General features: G+C 36.1%; 1 long non-coding RNA gene across 1 annotated transcript; it reads right to left on the bottom strand.

Annotated features, from left to right (window-relative positions):
- Positions 1-36: 36 nt before the first annotated feature.
- LOC116414018 (uncharacterized) lies at positions 37-21,145 on the bottom strand. The gene is made up of 2 exons (XR_015291320.1): positions 20,336-21,145; positions 37-2,119 (listed from the first exon to the last, which is right to left on the bottom strand). It is a non-coding gene; the product is annotated as an uncharacterized LOC116414018 (long non-coding RNA).
- Positions 21,146-21,329: the final 184 nt, after the last annotated feature.

Genomic DNA, 21,329 nt, shown 5'->3' with positions numbered 1-21,329 from the left:
TTTTTAATTTTATGATAAAAAATAAAAGAATACCTGTTGCGTTTAAAAAAGAAATTTGTTGAATAAAAGAATTTTAATTTAAAACATTTATCGAAGATGATATTTATTCTTACATATTTTCAAAAGAAAAGCTCTCTGTTGATACGTTTTAACCTTTATCTTTTAAAGTTAACAGAGGCCAATTATTCATCACGTAACGTATCACGGGAAATAAAAAAAAAACGGAAGAGTGAAACGAGTGGAAAAAACAAATCGGTCAAGTTTCTCTGTGCGACCAGAGATCCTCCGAATCCTTGGTGGAGTTCAATCTCGATCTCGAATCTCACAGGTTCCGCTTGACTCGAGCTTGTAGGTTGGGCCAAGAGTGCAGGATTGGCCGTTTAATGCGCCGCTATCACACTATGTGGCGTGACGGTCCACCACCACCACTCTCGTCATCCGCCTACCAACACCGCCACCATCAAACTCGGTTGCACTCGATTCTCTACCCTGTTATTCTCTCTCCTTCTGCCCACAATTTCGTCCTATAAATCGATCTTTCATCCTCGTGCATAAGTTTTTTTATCCAATGGTAATAGTCGAAAGTAAGAGTTTGCTCTTCCTTATGATGCTCAACTATTGTGGTTTATCATCGAAAGTGCAATTCACAGTGATACGAATATTTTTCGATATTATTATATTAAGCTTTCATCTTTGTGTTGCGGTCTTTCTTTTTCTCCTTCTAGCCACAGTGGTGTCCCATAAATTTTTGTTTCAATAATAATATTTATAGAGTATGAAAGTACAATTCACAGTGATACGAATATTACTATTATATTGCTTTGACTCGTGCATCGAACAAAGTAATATATAGGGAATTTTATATATAAATATAGGGAATTTATATATATAACTATAGGGAATTTTATGTACAAATATAGGGAATTTTATATACAATAAAATAATAGTTATCTTCATTAATAATTAATTAGTCAACATTGTTTTTTATTATTCTTATTGTATCAAGAAATGGATTTAGATAATTAATAGAGTTTCTATTTAACTTGGAAGTTTCGTGAGATAAGAAAAAAAATATACGAATCTACGACTCAAGTCGTCGAGCATCGTAATATATGAAACGAAGGGAGGAATTACGATACCTGGACGTTCTCCGTGTTCCCTGCAACCCCCAAGGTGGGTCGGTGATTCACGATCGCTTAGATCAACCGCGAGTCACACGTTTACGCAGCTAAGCACGCATGCCCCGAGAAGATCGTGGGCGTGTTTCATTTGCAAACAGCAAGCGGTGCTCGTTTGCACGTTTCTTCTTTTTCCCCTCCCTCTTTCCTTTTTTTATGTATTATATACAAAGAAGAGAGAATTTTAAGAATTGATGAATTTTTGCATTTCGCCGATTAATCTCTTTTTATTTTTCGTTGAAGGAGAAAACTCGAATTGATAAATCTGAAGATTTCTTTTTTCTGGAAAAAAGGTAAAATTTCAAACAGTTTTTTCGAATTTTGTACGAATGTCTTTCACCTATAACACTTATAATAATTATTACAAAATCGTCAAAATTTATCGGAAATTTGCAAAAGAAAATTCTATGAATCGAAGCTAAAAAAAAAAAAAAAAAAAAAAAAAATGGAAAAAACAAAACACGAAAATAAAAAGAAAAAAGAACAACTTCCCCGGAGGAAGAGGATCAAGGTTTCAATAATCAGGCAACAAGGGTTAAAAAAAAGAAAAGACTTGCAATTTGAACAAGCTATCATCGTGTTCCTTCCTCGAGGCGGAGGAATCGGGACATGTCTCCCCATCCTCGGTTTCTTAGAGACGATCCTCGTACGATGACCTCGTACGAAGCCTGGCAGGGGGATGATACCCCGACGAGTAATTAAAACTTCGAGGTCGTGCGCGAGGACGAGGAGGGGCCCCTCGCGTGTAACCTCGTACGTGCAACCGAGGATCCCTGGAAGATCCGGGCCCCGAGTGGCTTCAGAGTTGTTTGACCAGCTGCTACGGGCCCTCCCTCCATTCCTTTCCTTCTTCTTCTTCTTCTTCTTCTTGACTTTGGGACCGATACTTTTCCCAAATCCTTTGCTTTTCTTTTGGAGCCCAACTCAGAATTTTCCAAGATCTGTCGAGTTATAGTTTTCAATCAATGGTAATATATGGTTGGATCTTGGTTTATTTGGACAAAAAGCAAAAGTAATTTTAGCAAAGATAATTTTCTTTTGAAGAATCCAAAAATTTTCTATCGAGATGCAGTTTTCATGTAATAAAAATAGTACTAGTTTAGTTCTTTTTTTTTTTTTTAAGAAATTTTTATTAAATAAATTATCGAATTTATTTTGCCAAATCCAAAAATTTTAATGAGAGGAAATAGAATATCGAATAATTATTACCTATTTCCTTTTTTAAAATAATTTCTATTAATTAAGTTTTCGTAGCTTCGAAGAAGTATCGTAAGAATTATCGAAAAAATTAATTTACTTTGATCATTATAATTCTTTAAAAGAAACTTTGAATTAAGAATGTGAGAGAGAAATTATACATTTATTTTCACAGTTGCTCGACTATACTTTTCGCTTCGGTTGCATCCCAACTGACCGATTGCACCGAAGCGTATTTTTTTACGCGCAGCCGGTTATGGGATCTCTATGGCACGTGAGGTACTGTTACAACGGTCTCCTCAACCGACCCAACGACCATCCATGGCCCATGATCGGTCAACTCGGTTACCATGTATTCTTTATGCCGACCAATCATATCCTCTTCCTACGAAACTATACGCGCCTAGGAAATTTTTAATCACCATCGTCTGTTTTTAAAATTTCTTTAGAATAAATATCTTTCAACGTTTAAAAGAATCATGAAAAACGAACAAGTTCACAAATGTTAACCAAATGTAATTTCAAACTTTTGAAAACATACCTCTATTCAGGTGAATTTGAATGTATCAATTAACCGAAAACGAATGCGAACGTGAATTTATTCAATGTGTAAATAATTCATCACTTGCTACCGAATATTTTGAAAAAAAAAAAGATTAAAATTGCGAAGAAACACAATCACTTGTCGCAAAAGAAATTTTCTACAGCTTTCTACTTCTTCGATCCTTGTGTCGATATTTGTATCGAAATACGAAAGAAAAAGTTTCGACTATCTTCGTAAAAGATCGTGTTTCATCGGTTCCTCGGACGGGGCAACGAATGGCGGCAAGGTTTAAAAATGCAACGCACGCGACAATAATTATAGAGCGCTTAAACGCGTATTTATCGCGGCTATCAGAGCTCGAAAACAGACTTCGCTACGTCTACGTCTCTATAATACGGGATTGCTGACGAACACTTGTATTTGATTAGCGGATGTCGCCACGTACGGCGACTAATACGTGTCCCGACAACTGATTCCTCCTCCTTCAGCCGCAAATAATGAGACACCGTGTCACGCAGACGCTTCGAATCGCAATCGCTTTTTCGATCTCTCGCGCCTCCTCTGTCTGGTGGATAGGTCGCTCGCTCGTGGAATGTGATAAGAAACGGAAGAATTTGAAATTGTTTCTTCTTTATTTCCAATCGTTGAATAGAATCGAATTTATGGAAATGTGATTTAAGATATTAAAACATTCTTTTTTCAATGCGTTATATATTTTTTATTAATGGAATGAAATTTTGGCTTTGCGAATATTATTGATAAATAAACGAATAAAATTAATGGTAATCGACTTGGAAAAACTTGATCGTTGTAGCGCACATTTTCTTAAAGGAAGGATATTAAAATCGTGTTATGAATATTAATATTTAATAAAGTTAATTTCGAATAATACTTAAGACGGTATATCGTCAAATGGAACACGCCATACTCACCTCACGAATATTAATAGCACGAGAACGGAAATCAGGTGAACATTGACGCATTTATGAGGTCAATATTAACACTTATTAAAAATGAAAATATATTTCACTAGATGTTAAATTGTTTTCGAACATCAAAAAAATCACTAGAAAAAAATAACTAACTTTCCAAATAATATTTACTATATATATATATTTATTATAATTCACAATTTTTTCAATCGAAGGAAAAAAAATGGAAAAAAATATATATTCTTTGGAATAAGCAGAAAAACACCAGAAATCATCAATAAATCTCGTATTTCACGTGGCCGTTCTTTATCGATCAGCATTTTTTTATCGAAATGCCGCGATCCGATCGTTTCGTTGACGTTAATTAACAGGCAAGCCCGTATAAATTTTGCGAGCACGTCAACCGCGAAGAGGAAAGTAGCGTGTCCCTATATAAGTACAAGTGCAACGTGATTGTGGTCGTGGAAGCGAAAACCGCCGACCTCCGAGATACGAAACGTTGGATCGAATATTAAGACGGATCGTTGGAACAGCGAAGGGAGAAAGAAGAGAAAAAGAAGAAACGGGTGTACATGCGAGCTTCGAGAGTAGCGCTGGATACTCACCTCTTCAATCTTTGAGCACATTATTCTTTTTGAGTGTAATAAAAATCATTCGAAAATACGAAATTAGATATTCAAACGAGAGTGTACATTATTAAACGAAAGAAAAAATATTACGACAAATATGATAAACTGAAAATTTGAAGGATAAATGAATAAAATTGTTCTGATCGTGTGCAACTCGAGACCATCGCTATTTGGGTGTTACCACGCGCGGTCAATGCCGTGTAAAGTCTCGTTCACGGGGAAGCGTTTTACGTTGGTGGAAAAAATCAGCTGAACGAATCAACCAGGTTCATTGTACTCGCGCGCTAACTTCTAAAAAAATGAATTCCAATGAGATCTCTTCTAAGATTCTGTAAAATATAGAAAAATATTCAAATTTCAAACCTAACCTTAAAATAATCTTATCTCCCTTCCTGTTACAACATCAAATCGAATTAATAATCAACTATATTGATCAAAAATGGTAACCCAACGTCTCGAATTCGATCTTACGTGGCCATAAGAAAAAAAAAAACTCTTTTACGCAGACGGTGTCCAGCGGCGAGACGAGGGACACTCAGGTTCTACCAGTTCTTTTTTCGGGGCAAAAATTGGGTTGCGCCTGCGGTTTGCGGTAGCGAGGAAAGAGGTCGTTGCGCGCACCAACACTATCCAAAGGGGCCATGATATACCTGTACACACGAGTTGGATACGTGCGCCTGTACACCGGCTACTACACCGGTGCATCGAGGAAAAGAGGTCGATCCGTCTGCAACAGGCTAACTCCGATGAATCATCCTTTCTCGCGTGTGCGCCGGTGTTGCTTTCACGCGAGCCTGCTCGCGGAAATAAAGATAAACGTTTTCACGTTTCGAGCCTCTTGCGGAAATTAATTAATCGATACGTATTTCCGATAATAATTCGAAAATCCTTCTAAGATTTCGATTCGAATGTATCATTTTATCCTTTATCTTTATATTCTTATTTATCACCCTTAATTATCATTATATCCTATATATTCCGTTTTCTAACCTTCTATATCATCGTATCTCTATAATTTTACATATATATCACTATGTATCTTTGTTTTTCTATATGTTCCTAAATCCATAGGAACATATATCATTTTTATCCCTATATCCTAGTGATATTCCCTATATCTCTACGCCTCCACATATCGTCCATATATTTTATTACGTTTCAATTTCCGTTCCTTGTCCAAAATATAAACTATATATATATCGATATTGCTTCATTAAGGAAATCTATTAACAACTCACAGCTCGCAAGAAGCTCGCTAGTCCCATCAAGATCACCTCCGTGTCAACTGTCCCAGAGATTAAACATACTTATAAATATACGCTCGCGAGAAAGAACTATCTGGAAGGGAAAAAAGAAACTTTTCGTTCTGGCGGCCCTTAAGGAGGCCCTTTCTTTCTCTCTATCTCTCTCTTTCTCTCGAAAGAGGCGTGTCTTGTTCCCGAAAAGGAAGAGGAAGTGGTTCTGGGGCCGGGCTCGAGCAAAAAGGAACAGCTTCCACCAGACGGAACATCGTTTTTGCGGGAACCGGGTTCGCCGGCACACGAAAAATCCTCCCCACCCCTCCCTCCCCATGTTTCGAAACGTGCAATTACAGAACATTGTCCGGAGCGAATGGATGCATATGGCGATGCGTCCACCATGCGAGTCGACGATGCACCAGGAGAGTGGCACGTTTTTCGCGTTTTTTGTCGGTCGGGGCTGAGGGTGGAGAGGGAAGAGGGACAGTGGAACACGTGTGAAACACATGCATCCTCGCTCCGGGGGTCTCTACCCTCCGGTGGTAAGTATGGTTTGCGCTTTTCAACCTCCAAATCTCTCTATCTCTCTCATTCGCTCATTCGGTCTCGCTCTCTGTCTTTTTCCAAATCTACCTGCACCTGGGCTGTTAGGGATGGTCGTACTTCTCCTTGGTCACCCTTAGATCGGTTTGAATGATTGATTAGCTTGGATTTGAGCGAGAATTTGAGTAGATATTTTTGGATCTTGGCCCAACTTCTTTGAAACTTTCTGGCTTACTTTGTCTGTTCAGGTTGTTTTAGGTTAGGTGACGTAATATCCTACGGTTCTTAAATTACGAGGTTAGAGTGATTAATACGAGCGATCCTTGGAAATAAAATTTGATATCTCTCTTTCACGAGATAAATTATAAATCTTGTTGTTGGATCTGCACCGTTGGGTCTCAATCACCTTTACAAAACGATAAATTGATCAATTATTAACTTACGAAATGTACAACAAATGTAACTTTTTATCAGTTTTGAAAGTACAACAATAAAATTTGTCTATAAAAAGAAAAAGAAAAAAAAAAAAGAACGTAGAATCTAATTTATTTCCCTCTTCTAGAAATCTAACAATAGTCTAATTATTGAAGTTCCGTATTAATTTGTCGAGAAGAAATTCGCGACTGTAGATAACGAAACAGAAAGAGAGGGAGGGCTTCAAGATGGCCGATGAAACGGAATCGTGGCACGATATCGACTTGTGCCAGCGCGGAGAAGGCAAGGATCTCTATTAGTTATTGGCAAGCGGAGCGAGATATAAATAACGAAGTCGCGATAAAAGCACGGGTCTCGATCGAGCCGAGCCGGCATCGATAATGATGTTGGCTGACAAGTTGCACCGCAGGTTGCACGCTGGTACCTACATAACGTACAACAGCCAATATTCCAGCCCCAGGGACCGCCGTGGCTCTCTCTAAAGGGGACTGCACACGGCAGTGGAGAGGGTTGATTGGTGGAATTATCGATAAATGGTCGAACGAAAGTTTATACGTATCCAAGTTTTTTTTTTCAATTTCGAATCCGTATTTCTGTCTCTTTGATTCTTCGATTTTTTTTTTCGAAATTATGAAAATATAAAAATATTTAAATTAGGTGTGATAATAGGTAGCATAATGGTAAGTAGCATTAGTAAGTAGAAAAAAAAATTACCTTCTTCGAAGACCAGTTATTCTAATACATTCTAATAGAAGTAGATGGAAGATGTATATTTGAAGTAGCAGTAGTAGATGGTTCAAAGGTTGGTTGACAATGAAGTCTGTGTAAACAGGATGTATGAAAGACAGGAATAACGTAGACAGATGAAGTATCATCGTCGATTTGCTAAACGCAGTGTCAACTTGATTAGCATTTGTGAAACGGGGGAATAATTCGAGGAATGTCGAATGGAATTCTAAGATAATCCATCGAACTAAGTGCTCCATCTTGATCGATTGTCCGACAGGTAACGATATTCGAGACGCGATGGCTTTCTGCAAGACAAACGACTTGATACGGATAACAGGTTTAGCAAAATGGAACGAATTATTCATTGAAGTAATTATCAACGTAATCCTTTTAAAATTTCTAAACTTTTAAATTTTTAAGCTGAAAGATAATAAATTTAAAAATTTCAGAATTTTCCTATTAGATTCTTATATCCTTAAATTAAAAAGTAAATTCCTAGATAGGAAAAGCTATCTATCTGGTCTGTCTTTCTTTTCAAGCAAATTCCTAGCTTCTTACATCCCTAGACAAAAAAAGTCTATCTTTCAAGCAAGTTCCTAGATTCTTACATTGCTAGAAATTAAATCCCTAGATAGGAAAGGCTATTTGGTCTGTCTTTCTTTTCAAGCAAGTTCCTAGATTTTTACATCACTAGATTACAAAATTAAATTCCTAGATAGGAAAAGCTATCTGATCTATCTTTCTTTTCGAGTATTTAAGTTTAAAAATTTCAGAATTTTTCTATTTTGCGATTTTTACTATTTATATAGATTTTTGTTATTATATTATTTTCCAGATTAGAAATTAGACCTGGTCTGTCTCTTTTTTTTATTATTTCCTTAAAAAAGAAACTAGATGTTTACGCGTTATCAGTGTGGACAGACCTTTAGATACATAAGGCCACGACTTCACGTGTATGTATATAAATTGGCCGGTCGCGGGCAATTCGCCCGATGCAAGGAGATGACCGCTTAAGAGGCTTTGAGAGGAGCTCTTCTCTTTCTACCTTCTCGCATTCGCCTACCGTCTAACTTTACCACAACTCCATTACCACTTCACGGAAAATAATTTTTGTCTAGCACCATTAAACCCATCGCGGCGAAACGACAGCCATTAACAAGCGTCGAACCATGGTCTGTAATTACGTTCGACTGGACTAACGGCCAGTTTCGAATTTTTCTCCGCTCATCCTGACTCTTCTTTGACTTTTCTTATGGCCTCGCCGCGAGTCTTCCTTTTCTGTATGAAGCTCCATCGTCAAAGCGTTTAAATAATGTAAATGTAAAAATCTTTTTTAGTGTCGCTCAAATTGATGAATTTAATTGTTTAAAATTAAAGTTGGAGAAACGTTGGGATAAGATCTAAAACGACAAAAAAATAAATAAATAAAATAAATAATTGCGCGAGAATTTAAATAATTATTTTAATTTTTAATTTATGGAAATAAATCCAATGATTGCTTATTAATTACAGGTTAATGCTAGAATTATCTTTGCTCCGTGATTGCAACTACTTTCACGGCTAGTTACTCGTCGTAACGCATTCATTATATCTTATTATTTCAATTATTTCCTTCCATGTCTCGTTAATTCCTCAGTTTAATAAAACGCATTTTCACCTCGCGTATACTTGATATACTTATCTCTACTATTAACTTTTTATTTGATGATTCCCCGAACCTTTGCCTCTGTATGTTCTCGAAAAGTCGAGAGCGTTATTCGGTTATCAGCGAATGGCTCATCGTCTATTCGATTTCGAACCGATTACTCAGCTCTGATATTATTTTTCCCATTCGACGATGATTATGCGAAATTCGAGTTTTACATTTTTTTACATTTCAATGTAATTCCATCAATCCTTTGATATTTTAACGCTAAAGAAAAATTAAAATAACCTGTTGCTCGATAAATATCAACAAGTCTGTCATTATTTCAAAATGATTTTCTTCAAAAAAAAAAAAAAAAATTATTTAAAAATTTAATACACTTATTCATTTTTCAATTAGAAATTATTTCGTTTCTCACAGAGTGAGAACAGAGTGGCGGGGCCCGACTAAATTTACTCGAACGGGAGTGACACGTGGGAAATCCAGGCGACCAGCAGCGACATTAGTCAGTCACGAGCCACAAATAAGTATATAGGTGTAGCTTTCGCGCATCAGAGTCCGATTACGATACGTCGGTTACAAGGATTTCCCAACAGTCATTGGATTACTGGTTAAGCCTAGTTTCGACCCACAACCTCGGCCACCACGAGAAAAAAAGAGAAAAAAAAAAAAGATTCATTCTCCACGCGAAATGTCCTCGGAACACGAACCACCACGCCACCGTGGAAAATTATTTCACGATCGTATTATTAAACTTGGAAAAGATTAATAATTCGTTATGCTTGATAAATTTAAACGTTAAATTTTACATCAAAGCAATAAAACATTACGAATATATATTCTGATATATTCGAAAATTATCTGAATATTATATACGGATTCGATTCGACGCAAGATGGCGTGGATGATGGTAGAAAATTCTCGAATCTTGACATTCTATAATTCATTTTTTCAATTCCTTGTTAAAAAAAATTTTAAGCAAAATAATCGACGGCGAAGGAAAAAAAATTAAAATATCTACAAAAGAATCTATGGAATTTGTAATAAAAATATAACGAATGAATCAATAGGCATAATTGATTCCGCTTCCACAAGATGGCGTCACAATTGGAATTCGAGAATAATCGTAAAAATTCTTTTGAATCTTGACGTTCAGTCATTCTACTGAAAAATTTACAAGATTTACAAAAAAAAAAGGAGAGAATTTCTTTTGCAAATCTATTATCGAAATTTTAACGAATGAATAATAATATATCGATTTCGTTTTACAAGATGGCGTCACAATGCTCGAGGAAGATCGTTAAAATCGTCGAATTCTCGATCTTGTACATATACAATTCTATCGTAAAAATATTATAAGAAAGGTGTAACATAGAAAAGATTGCCTCATCGAATCGATCCTCTCATAAATTCGTCCGTTTCTCGCGAGAAGTCGTTTTCCTTTTTTTTTTTTTTCGATACAAGTGACCCGTCGAACAGCCTCCTCCCTCCCCCCAATTTCATTTTAATTTCTCTGTCATCGAGAATGAATTTCGATTCGACGACATTTTTCGAAAGTCGTTTTCGGTTGCGTAAAACCGTTCGAAAGCGTCTTCTCTTGCTGCTGCAACCTGTTCGAAAACGGGCGAAGAGGAAGGGAGAAGAAGAAAACGAGCGAAGGAGGAGGACAGCCTCGATCGAGATTACAGGGAAATAATTTTAATAAAACTCGTCGGCATATATTATATACTCGAAACTTTCCCACCAACTTGAGAAAGTTCTTGCTCGAAATTGGAAAAAAAAAAAAAAAAAAAATGTAGAGAAATCTACACGATCGAACAATTTGCAAAACATCTGCCACCTTCGAAAAATCCCCTTCGAATTCTAGCCGACCCTTCTGTATCAAAGAATCGTAAAAATACCCGCATGCAACAGGGGATGCAATGATTCGAGAGAAAGATTAAAGAAAACAGGAAACGTCGGAAGAGTGGCATCAAGAAAAAGAAAGAAAGGAAGAAAGAAAGAAGGAACGAGAGAAAGGAAAGGGGAAAAAAAAAAAAAAAAAAGAAAAAGAATTCAAGAGGGATAGGGAGGAGAGAAGGGAGGGATCAAGAAAGAGGAGAAAGAGGAGAAGAACAAGAAAGACAAGAAAAAGAAAAGACGGTTATAAGGGGAGGCTGGAAACACGTGATAGAGGACGACGAGGCTCTGCAGGATACGTGAGCAGCTGCCTCGTTATTTTCAGGACTTTAAAGCTGGACGAAGGCTTCTCGGGATTCGATGAGAAACATAACGCTCTGGAGAGCCTCGACCTGAATTAAGCCTCGAAATTAACGAGGATGTCTAGGCCGATTTATTACGATGTCGTTCCTTCTTTCGACACAAAGAAATCTCGTGAAAAAATTAAAAATTTAGACGAGAAATTTGACGAAGATTGTCTAATTTTTATTTATATCGTAAATATCGTAAACCTCTTAGAATGAATCTTCGTCAAATAAAACTTAATTATAAATTATATTACTTAATAGTAAATCTTGTATATTTTTCTGAAAAAAAAAAAAAAATATACAATAATAGATCTAATTTTCTGCCAACTGTATTTCTAAAACATCTTGACTATCTAGGATAAAATTCTACTATGCACCGTATAGGGTCTCCCCTGACTCGTGGTCGAATAAAATTTGTCACCCAGTATACGATGGAATATTCGACACGAAGAGATCTTGGCGCGGATCTACGAAGTGGAAGAGGTTAGTGGAGGCAGGACGAGGAGGATTAACATTCGTGGCGTGTAACTAAATGTCTACGTCGTGGTGCGATGCGACTGCTTCACTCTCAGGGACAAAAGTCGAAGGAATGGAATTCAGGGCCGTCTTCCTCGTTCATCCGTTCTTTCCTTTTCATTTCATCTTTTAATTTACCTTGGAGATCTGTGTAATTTTCGTTAGATTAATCACCCTTCACCGGGTGAACAGTAGATTTCTTCGTTTCTTCTTCGTGGCAAAATAAAATTATTTTGAACAATTTTTCGACTAGATAAAAGTATACGATAACGTTGATAAGAATCATAAATTATCTAGTGTCCTAGTTCTTTCGTCATTGCGATAATGAAACATGCGGCAAATATGGTAGATAGACTTCTAGACCACTACCTTTGAAAATATCTAACGATCTAAAATCGATCCACGAAATTATATTTACAAGTTAATGTTACTAAATATTAATAATTCATGTGATACAATAATGAAATTATTGTTAAAATCAATATCAAAATTATGTAAAGAAAAAAATAAAATTTGATAGATTTATAACATTCCAGTAAAATTTCCCTAAAAATTACCAGATCTGTGTATCCAGAGGCGTTAGAATGATGATAAGAAGACGAGAGAACTTTACACACGATATGGAAGTTCACGGTAGTTGATAGATAAAACAAGATTGCTTATTGTGCACGCGTGTACTTACACGATCCGGGAGCTTATCTTATCGGCCAGCCATTGGACCTGATGAATCGACACGATAATGAGTGACGCGCCTCACTCAACGCTGCACAGCTTCGAAAACTACCGAAATAGTTACCGAAACTAGACGAATTTAGCCGAATAACCGTCGAAAACGAACGAAGATGATCGAACGGAAGAAAATTGCCATTTTTATCGAACGAATTTCTTCTTTACATTTTATTCTTTAACGACGATTTCAACGTGTCGATATTTAGTCAAATTAAATTTGAATTATCTTCTAAATCATTCTCTACGGTAATTTATTACATTATTTATCGTCAAAAATAATAGAATCGAAGTCGGTAAGTTTATTGGTCGAGATCGAGTATTCAATTTATCTTGAAATATTTCTCCCATCTTTATGATCTTTATTTTTACACGCACCTTTTTCTGAATTCCGTCGAAACTCGTTCTCCGCTGTAACAATATTATTGCTTCTCAGATTTTTCAGCCTGGTTTATCGCATATCGTACCAATCCAATTTATTTTTTTCTCTCCCAGATGCATCATGCCTCTCTTCGTCTTACAACTCGTATACATGTTCAATCGTTTCACGATAAATATTCCGTAATCTTTTTGCTCGATGTACCAAAGATCTTTATCAATATTCTGCAGCTAATTGGAAATAAAAAGGAAAAAAAGAAGCACTGGGAACGAACAAGTAGATCGGACTCGAGAAATGTACATATATTCTTCGGAGGGAACGTTATATCATCCTCGATTAAGGATGATACCGTCCCTCTTGCTTTTGATTATTACACAATCGGGCAATTATTAATACGTTGGGCCAACCAGATGATGGCGCGATGATGATGGGAAGCATTTGAAAACGAGATCAATCTTGAAGCTCGATTGCTCCTTTGAACATTCTGCCTTTAAATTGTAACAATTTATTCGTTATGTAATATACACTAATAAATATATTATTTTCCACTATCGACAATAGGCAAAAGAGAAAATTTTTTGTAATATAATTTACGATATTTAGATCCTGATTCTTATTTATTTCTACGAATCTTCAATTTATCGATATGTATATTGGACTTATCATCGATTCCAAACCACTTCAATCGATCACGTGTGCAAAATCATTTCAATCGTATTGAAGTAAACGAATAAATAGATAGATTATTTCAAATGACATACTTTCAGCATTATTTTCAAGATATAATAATAAAATGAAAACGAAAGAGAGAAAAAATTTTTGATATTTTAAAAATAAAATTTGTATGAAAATTTACACACACACACGCACGCACGCACGCAGGATTACTTACGTGTACATATAATTACATAAGAAATACGATTATATAAGAAAATATTCAAATATGCGTATTCAGTCAAGATTATAATGTTATATATTGGTCGACGTGCATATTTGCATATTTATAGAAGTACGTTTTTTCTTCGACATGTTATTAATTATCGCTCATTATAATTTCATTTCGCGTAACAAGTCACGTAAGAAAATTCCTTCCAGTTCGAACCCTGTGCCATTTCCTCCCCTCCTTCATTCCTTTAATTCTTTTTTCCCTTTTCCCAATCGGACAATACGGGCCATTGATGGATATTGTTCCTTCCTGGAACGATCACTACGAGACAAGCGAGCCGTTGTCTTCGAGAGGCATCGATGCACAGGACTTTCTTCAACCGAGTTGTCGATCCGGCCAGATATCTTTCTAAAACGGCTCTGGCTCTCGGCCAAAGTGTCTCGAAAACGTCAACCGAGATCTACGAGTGCGGGAGATGGTACGAAAAAGTCACGGGAGCTCTGACTCTATTCTCGATGGACAAATTTTTGCACACGAGATCTCTACGATAATCGATTCTTGGCTTTCTTTAAAGAATAATTAATTTTTCACATTTCACAAGAGAAATTTGATATTCACTTCGACAATTTGTAATCACTTAACTTCCGCCATGACAGTTCTTCGATAAATCCTGTGCGAGACTACATCACCTAACCTTCTTGCAATCCGAGCGTCATCTTCAGTCAGTCTGATCAACCAGAGTAAAAATGGCGGCATAACGGTCGAACGAATTTATTTGCCGCGCAACCCCTCACGAAAAGACCTACGCGATGCTTTACGATCGCAGCAACGTTTCCGAAGCATTACATTCCTCACGCGCCTACACTCTTCCCACTTCGAGGCACAGAGGCCGCGACTTTTAGAAGCTTCATTTTCTACCTCCTACCGATGATTTACAAGAGAAGGAAAGAAAGAGAGAAAGTATATATTGCTCTCGAATCGAGATGCACGTGTGTAAGTATATACGAGGAATAGTATATACATGCACGCTTGTGTCATGTGAGTACACGTGCAATGGATTTATGCGTATGCCGCACGCATCGCATAATTCCACCAATGAAAAATTATTAACCGACCATTTGCCTTACGTGACTTCCAGTCAGTATTTTTTACAAGCAGAATTATTTTTTGCATCATGAAAATAAAGATTGAAATACCTTAGAGTTATAATTATGATTTTGTAGAGAATACATGCAATGTCTAGTTATGAATTCGTAAGTCAAATATATCTTCTCTAAATCGTGGAAATTTTTTTTTTCAATTTATTTTATTTATCATTCTTGGTTTCGGTTTACTTGAAGGTGAAATTTCCTCCCACAAGTTTTTCGATCATGCAAACCACAAAAATACATGTCGATTGTTTGGATCTTGAAATTCCAGTGATATCAACGAAACAGAGAAATCATTATACAATTAATACAAAATTGTAATAAACTACTTATTAATTTTTAATTTGCTTATATTACGTTAATTTATGAATTATGTGTTACAAATTAATACATAAAATTCTCACAATAACGTAGTCATTTTTGTTATATTATTTAATCTATAAAATATAAAAAAAGTTCAAATTTATACACATGATTTCCATAACAAAAAACATTTATTAGAAATTTGAACCGTTCTTATATTTTAGAACACCAATTCTCTTATATATATTTTATTGTGAAAAACTATTTTTTTTTTTTTTATATATTATATCTTTTTATCTATTCTAATGGCTGTTAATTAAAATCATGTACTCAAGTATATTACCGATGACGATGCCAATCGCGTTGATTTCGGAATCCTGACGACATCTTTACCTGACAGTATTAGAAGGTCAACTTCAATCTAATGCTGCCCGGTAAGATGTGAACAGATACTCCGTCCGATGTTTTTAGTTCTAATCCACCATCCTCGGAGTTTGTCTCTTGCCCTTTTCGCATATTTCTTCATCCATTCGCTTTGTCTATACTGTTTTCGTTTATTTCGTTCCTTCCCTTTCCTCTCTCTATTTTATACATACACTTATACTTTTTTTTTTTTTTTTTTTTTTACAATTAAAAATAAATCAACACGTACCGAATATAATTTTTCAAACGTTGGCAATAGTCGTTGAACCGTCGGTAAAAAAGTAATCTCTACAATTAACCTTGTGAAAAAATAGTTCAAATTCACTTCGGAGAAATAAAGGGCTGAAAAGTCACTGTCCGTTTGAGTGAACCAAGCGTGAAAAAAAAAAGCGACGAGTACCAAAGTACAAATAAATGCAAGAGTAAAGAAAAAAGAGAGAAAACGTGCAGGTAACTGGAGAAATGCATTCATGAAATTCATGAAAGGGAGGGAAAGGGAACAATTAGTCACATGCGATTGAATAGATAGCAAGAAAGGGCATGGACGTTAATGCCGAGGTATTTTGTGTAGCTTTTTTAAATACTTTTTCAGTTTAAAAATTACCACAATTAATACAAGGATATGGAGCATGCAACAACGATCAAGAAAGGCATACCAATAATGAAAACACGGAAAATATAAAATCATGAATAAAAGCAACATAAGATCGCGAATAGTTGCAAATTTTCCAAACCAAAAGTACCTATGATTAAACCCATAGCATAGACTTTTCACGTGTTTAGGTCAAGTTCAATACATAGAAGGTATCGATTATAAAATTCAAACTATGCGATTACGACGATTGTGCCTCTTTTTCCACATGGGATAAATCGAATGTTTCTCGGCGTTTTTCTTCTTTTTCGAATAGATTCGTTTGCCAAGCCCCATTACCGCAGGAGATAGCATCCTCCAGATAGAAGGCGACCAGGGTGGAGATGAGGGGGTTGTTGCCTCCGATGGTAGGAGTGGCAAGCATGTTTTATGTAATCACCAACCGACTCTGCGGGGCTTGGTATTAATACTGGCAATAAATAAACGCCGTCAGGGAGAGACTCGATCCTAAGGCATCTCGCTGTGCTTCGTCTGCCTCTTACCTCCTCACTCCACCCTCTTTTCCCCATACGCATAGGCGTCGCAAGACTTTTTTGTACATGGAATAAAATCATGCGAGTTTTTCTATCCTTCTTTTCTCTCGCGTTTTTTTTTTTTTTTTTTCAATAACTTTCAAACTTTCTCTTTTTTATGTAATGTAATGTCGAAACCATTATGCTGCTTGCACTTTTCAAGACATACCAAACTTTACGTACTTACATAATTATAGACCGTTCCAACACATGCTAATGTTGTTACAAAAAAAAAAAAAAAAAAAAAAGAAAAAAATTGTTGCTACATGTTGCTTCTAATTTATTTATTTTCTTTTTTTTTTTTTTTTTTTTTTTGCGTAACATACTTGATTCGAAATAAATATAGTTTTTGTTTTAACGATATCGACGCTTATGCGTGCACGCAACCACTTCTCTCATTTTCTCCTATTCTTTCCCAACCATCCATTCACATTTACTTTTTCTTATTCGAATACTTACAGACAATTTTAATATTTAAAACGAATAATACGCGAGTTTATATGCAGGTGTTGTCACAGAAGACTACGGAGTCGAGGTCGACTGTCCACACAACCAATGTCACCAATTTTTTAATACTTCCAATATGGTTGGTGCTCGTATACATACGTACAATCCGACTTCACCCGTATTATCAACGCAATGGAACACTTGCGCTTATAACCGTTACATTGCATTAAGGCGCGTTTACAAAGTTTTCATACCCGCAAATTATTTATATATTTTTAATTGTTAATCTATTTCTTATATATATATATATACTATACGTAGCGTAATAATAAAATAAAATAGATATTTTCTTTTAATGTATTAGTTAATTTTAATACTTTTTCGATTTTATTTAATACGCATATTATTTTCATGGTTATGTTACGCATGCAGAGGCTGCATTCAATACAAGCAACTTCTCTCTCTCTCTCTCTCTCTCTCTCTCTCTCTCTCTCTCTCTCTCTCTTTTTCTATAGTATTCAGAGCCGCTTCTTCAGTGAATTTACATTTCCGTGTATCTGGTAACCGGTTTTATGAAGCGACTCATGGTTTGCAACTTAAGTAGGAATTTTTCTCTCTACGAAATATCATTTCCCCCTCTCGTAGAGATACACGAAATAATGTAACGACCGATCGAGGCTGCTTTTTTTCATACGGCTACATAACACAACGTCTGGATTTAAAATTATTCGAAAGAAGTCGTTTAAAATTCATCCATTGAAATTGAAAACTTTTGAAATTCGCAATTTTTAAAAGGCTTAAAAAATCAAGAATGTCCATCACAAAAAAAAGGGGGGGCAACAACAAAATAAAAATACGAAAAAATATACGAATAAAATACGAAACGAGAAGAAATTTTAATTTTTCTTTGTTCATCGTCATGTGTTCACGCTTGCGAATAGAAGAAAAAAAAAAAAGATAAAAACGAACTGAAAGGGGAGAAAAAAATAAAAAGTTCTCGTAACCAGTCATGCCATCCATCGCTCGTTATCGCACGACCAGTTGTATCAACTGTCTCCGCCTTTATGCAAATGGCCGAAGGCTAATATCCATAATGAGCATTAATCTGTTCTTTTTTTTTTTTTTCTTAAAGATGGCTGGTCTGGTTCAGCGAAGAAGGAACGATATCCTATGCTCGCAGAAAAGGGGCACGAAAACATCTCGATACGCTATTCCACGATACGACAGAAATACTTTCATGGGTTATCGTTAAATTTAATTGACGCTACCAGGAATGTAAATGTTTTTTCATAAATATATTCGAGACATCAATGAAACAGGAAGTCGTTATAACCCATTTTTCATTAAAAATAAAAAAAAAAAAGGATAAATTTAAATGAAAGATTTCGAAAGTATTATAATTTAAAAAATTATATAAACGCTTCAAAAATGTATATAATAAGATAAAATAATTGCCCATTTTTAAGGTCCGTTGACACACACGTGTAATCATATCCTATTCTCATGTTACTCGAGAACGTTCGATTCCACGGTTCTTTTTTCCATTCTTGTTGTAATCATAGAAAACAAGGTAGAGTATCGATTTATTATAATACGTAATACGTATTTCCTCTACGCGATTAGATATAAACAAGGCGTTTGGATTAATTTGTTGCGCACGCGACAATGTACACACTTTCAATAATAACAAATAAACTAAATTCGTGGAATCGTTCGAAGGATGGAAAATATCTTTTATTCCTTTCTATTTGTTTAGACACGGTTTCTTATGGAATGGGAAGAAGAGAATAGAGGAAAGGATGAGATAAAGAAAAGAAAAAAAGAGAAAGAGAAAGGAGGATACCCGTTGCATAAGCTATATTTAACTGCACCTGCTGGCGCCAGACTATTCGCACACGCGTTCACATGCATATTATACGCGTTGCTATACAAGACGCAACGCACTCTGGTGTCGAACGTCCGTTTCATCCGGCAGGACAAGGGCGTACATATGACGGGACACTCTTGATTCTACTTTGTAATGTTTGAAATAATATATGATACATTTAACATTTTTTTTTAAATATTAAAATTTTTCAACAATTTATTTTTTATGAATTTGTTTCATTTAAAATAGAATTCGTGAAATTTTAATTTTTTTTTAAATTTTCGTTATTGAAATATTCTAAAATTTAATCATGTATTATGTGTTAAAATAAAAGATACTTCCTTAAAATTATTTAAAAAAAATTCGTATCGAATAGCATAACACGCAAAGTCCAGTCGTGGTCCTCTCGATAATGTTCCCCCTTCTTACTCTACCGATCCCAACCGAAACGAATCTAATAATAACTTGACCAGATCATGCTCGAATAATTGGTAGGGAAAGAAACAGAGGAAAAAATATCGAAACACGAGTCCACCGAGGGTAAAATGTGCTTCTTAGACGCGCGGCCAAATATGGAGCGACACCGAATGATCTTAGAAAACCACTACAGCGTTTAATTTAATTAAACTACGCGAAACATGCGGATGACGATGAGCTTGACCAATGGGTGTGTCCGTGTCTAACGATACCCGCCTACCCACTTTCAACATTCCTTGTGTTCGAATCGATTCAACTGTTTTAATTTTATGATATATAATTTTAAAAAATATGGAAAAAAATATGATATATAAGTAAATCGTAAGAAAAGTAATTTTTAATTTTAATTGAACATTTAAACGAATAAAAAAAAAAGAAATAATAAAAAGAAGTAAAAATAGTAACACAAGTGGGCACGTGGTATCCATGTTCAAATTACGCGCGTTATATAATCCTACGATCGTTCCGGCAGGACGTGACTATCGATAAATCATCATGTTTCAAAACGATTTTAAAGAATGAAATAATTATTTTTTAAAAATATATAAAATCGTAAAAGTTTTATAACTAAATATATATAAACATATATATTTCAAATATAATGAAATATTGTAAATTATTATACGTATCTGTAAGCGAAAAAAAGAAAGAAGCTTTAAATTTAAAATAAAATTTACACTCACCATGCGCAGAATGTTCAAGATTTTTCCAATAATATGTGATTATCATCGTGGATATCGACTTCACAACCAAATCCTTACAAGGTCTTCGATCGATCCTTTACTGGAAGTAAAACGAAGAGGGCGTAGAGGAAGACCAGTGCACCATTCCAGATATAAGATGTGACGCACTCTCGACTAAAGTGCACGATGACTTGTCCCCGCCATCCTTTATGCTAACGAGAAGGCTCAAAGAAATAGATTTGTCAGGAGATTCGCAGATCACTGAGAATCGCACAGGAGAAGAAAGGATTATACTTTCATGTCGCGCAAGCCCGAAAACCGCACTGTCAGACGGAAGCATGGCACACGATTGAGAACGAATATAAAGGAGGAGGATATGATAACGGAAGATGCAGAAAAGCGTTTCAAGCCAAGCAAAAACTAATGAACCGAGAAGAGTGGGGACAAACGGAGAGACGCGAACGAGAGTAGACTTCCTTCCTCTTTCGCCAACGCATGTGCGAGAGGATGCAAGCGAACTGACTTCATTCGTCGACGCGTATTCCTCGTTCCTTGTCGAATTCTGGCCACGAATGAATTTAATAATGGGCTCAATAAACTCTTGAAATTCACGAAGTGGAAATCAACGATTAGGAACGACGATCGCGGTTAATAGTAACTCCGTTCACCAACGGAACGATCGTCATCCACGAAACTAAACGAACTGCCAAGCAACTCGACACAAACGAACTTCCAAACTGATGGAACGAGCGGCGCGAACTAAGCTGCGCGGAGGTTGGCGAGAACTCCGGCCAGTCACGAATGCGCGTTTCCATCGTGCCGCCGTGTGGTGGGGATAGACGACGTGCGTATGAGTGCGTTCGTTCCACCGAGCGACGGAAGTATAGTGGGGAGTGGGGCTTGCGCGATATCGCAGGAGCGGGGATGCGGCTTAACGCACCCCGTGAATGATGCAGGTGACAAGTAGGGACGATGATTGCATTCGTTCATTGCT

Source organism: Apis florea, unplaced genomic scaffold (genome assembly GCF_048593485.1).
Source record: "Apis florea isolate Af1SG1 unplaced genomic scaffold, ASM4859348v1 contig_2411_pilon, whole genome shotgun sequence".
Lineage (NCBI taxonomy): Eukaryota > Metazoa > Arthropoda > Insecta > Hymenoptera > Apidae > Apis > Apis florea.
The sequence above is the reverse complement of the archived record's forward strand: the minus strand, read 5'-3'. Positions and strand labels throughout refer to the sequence as shown.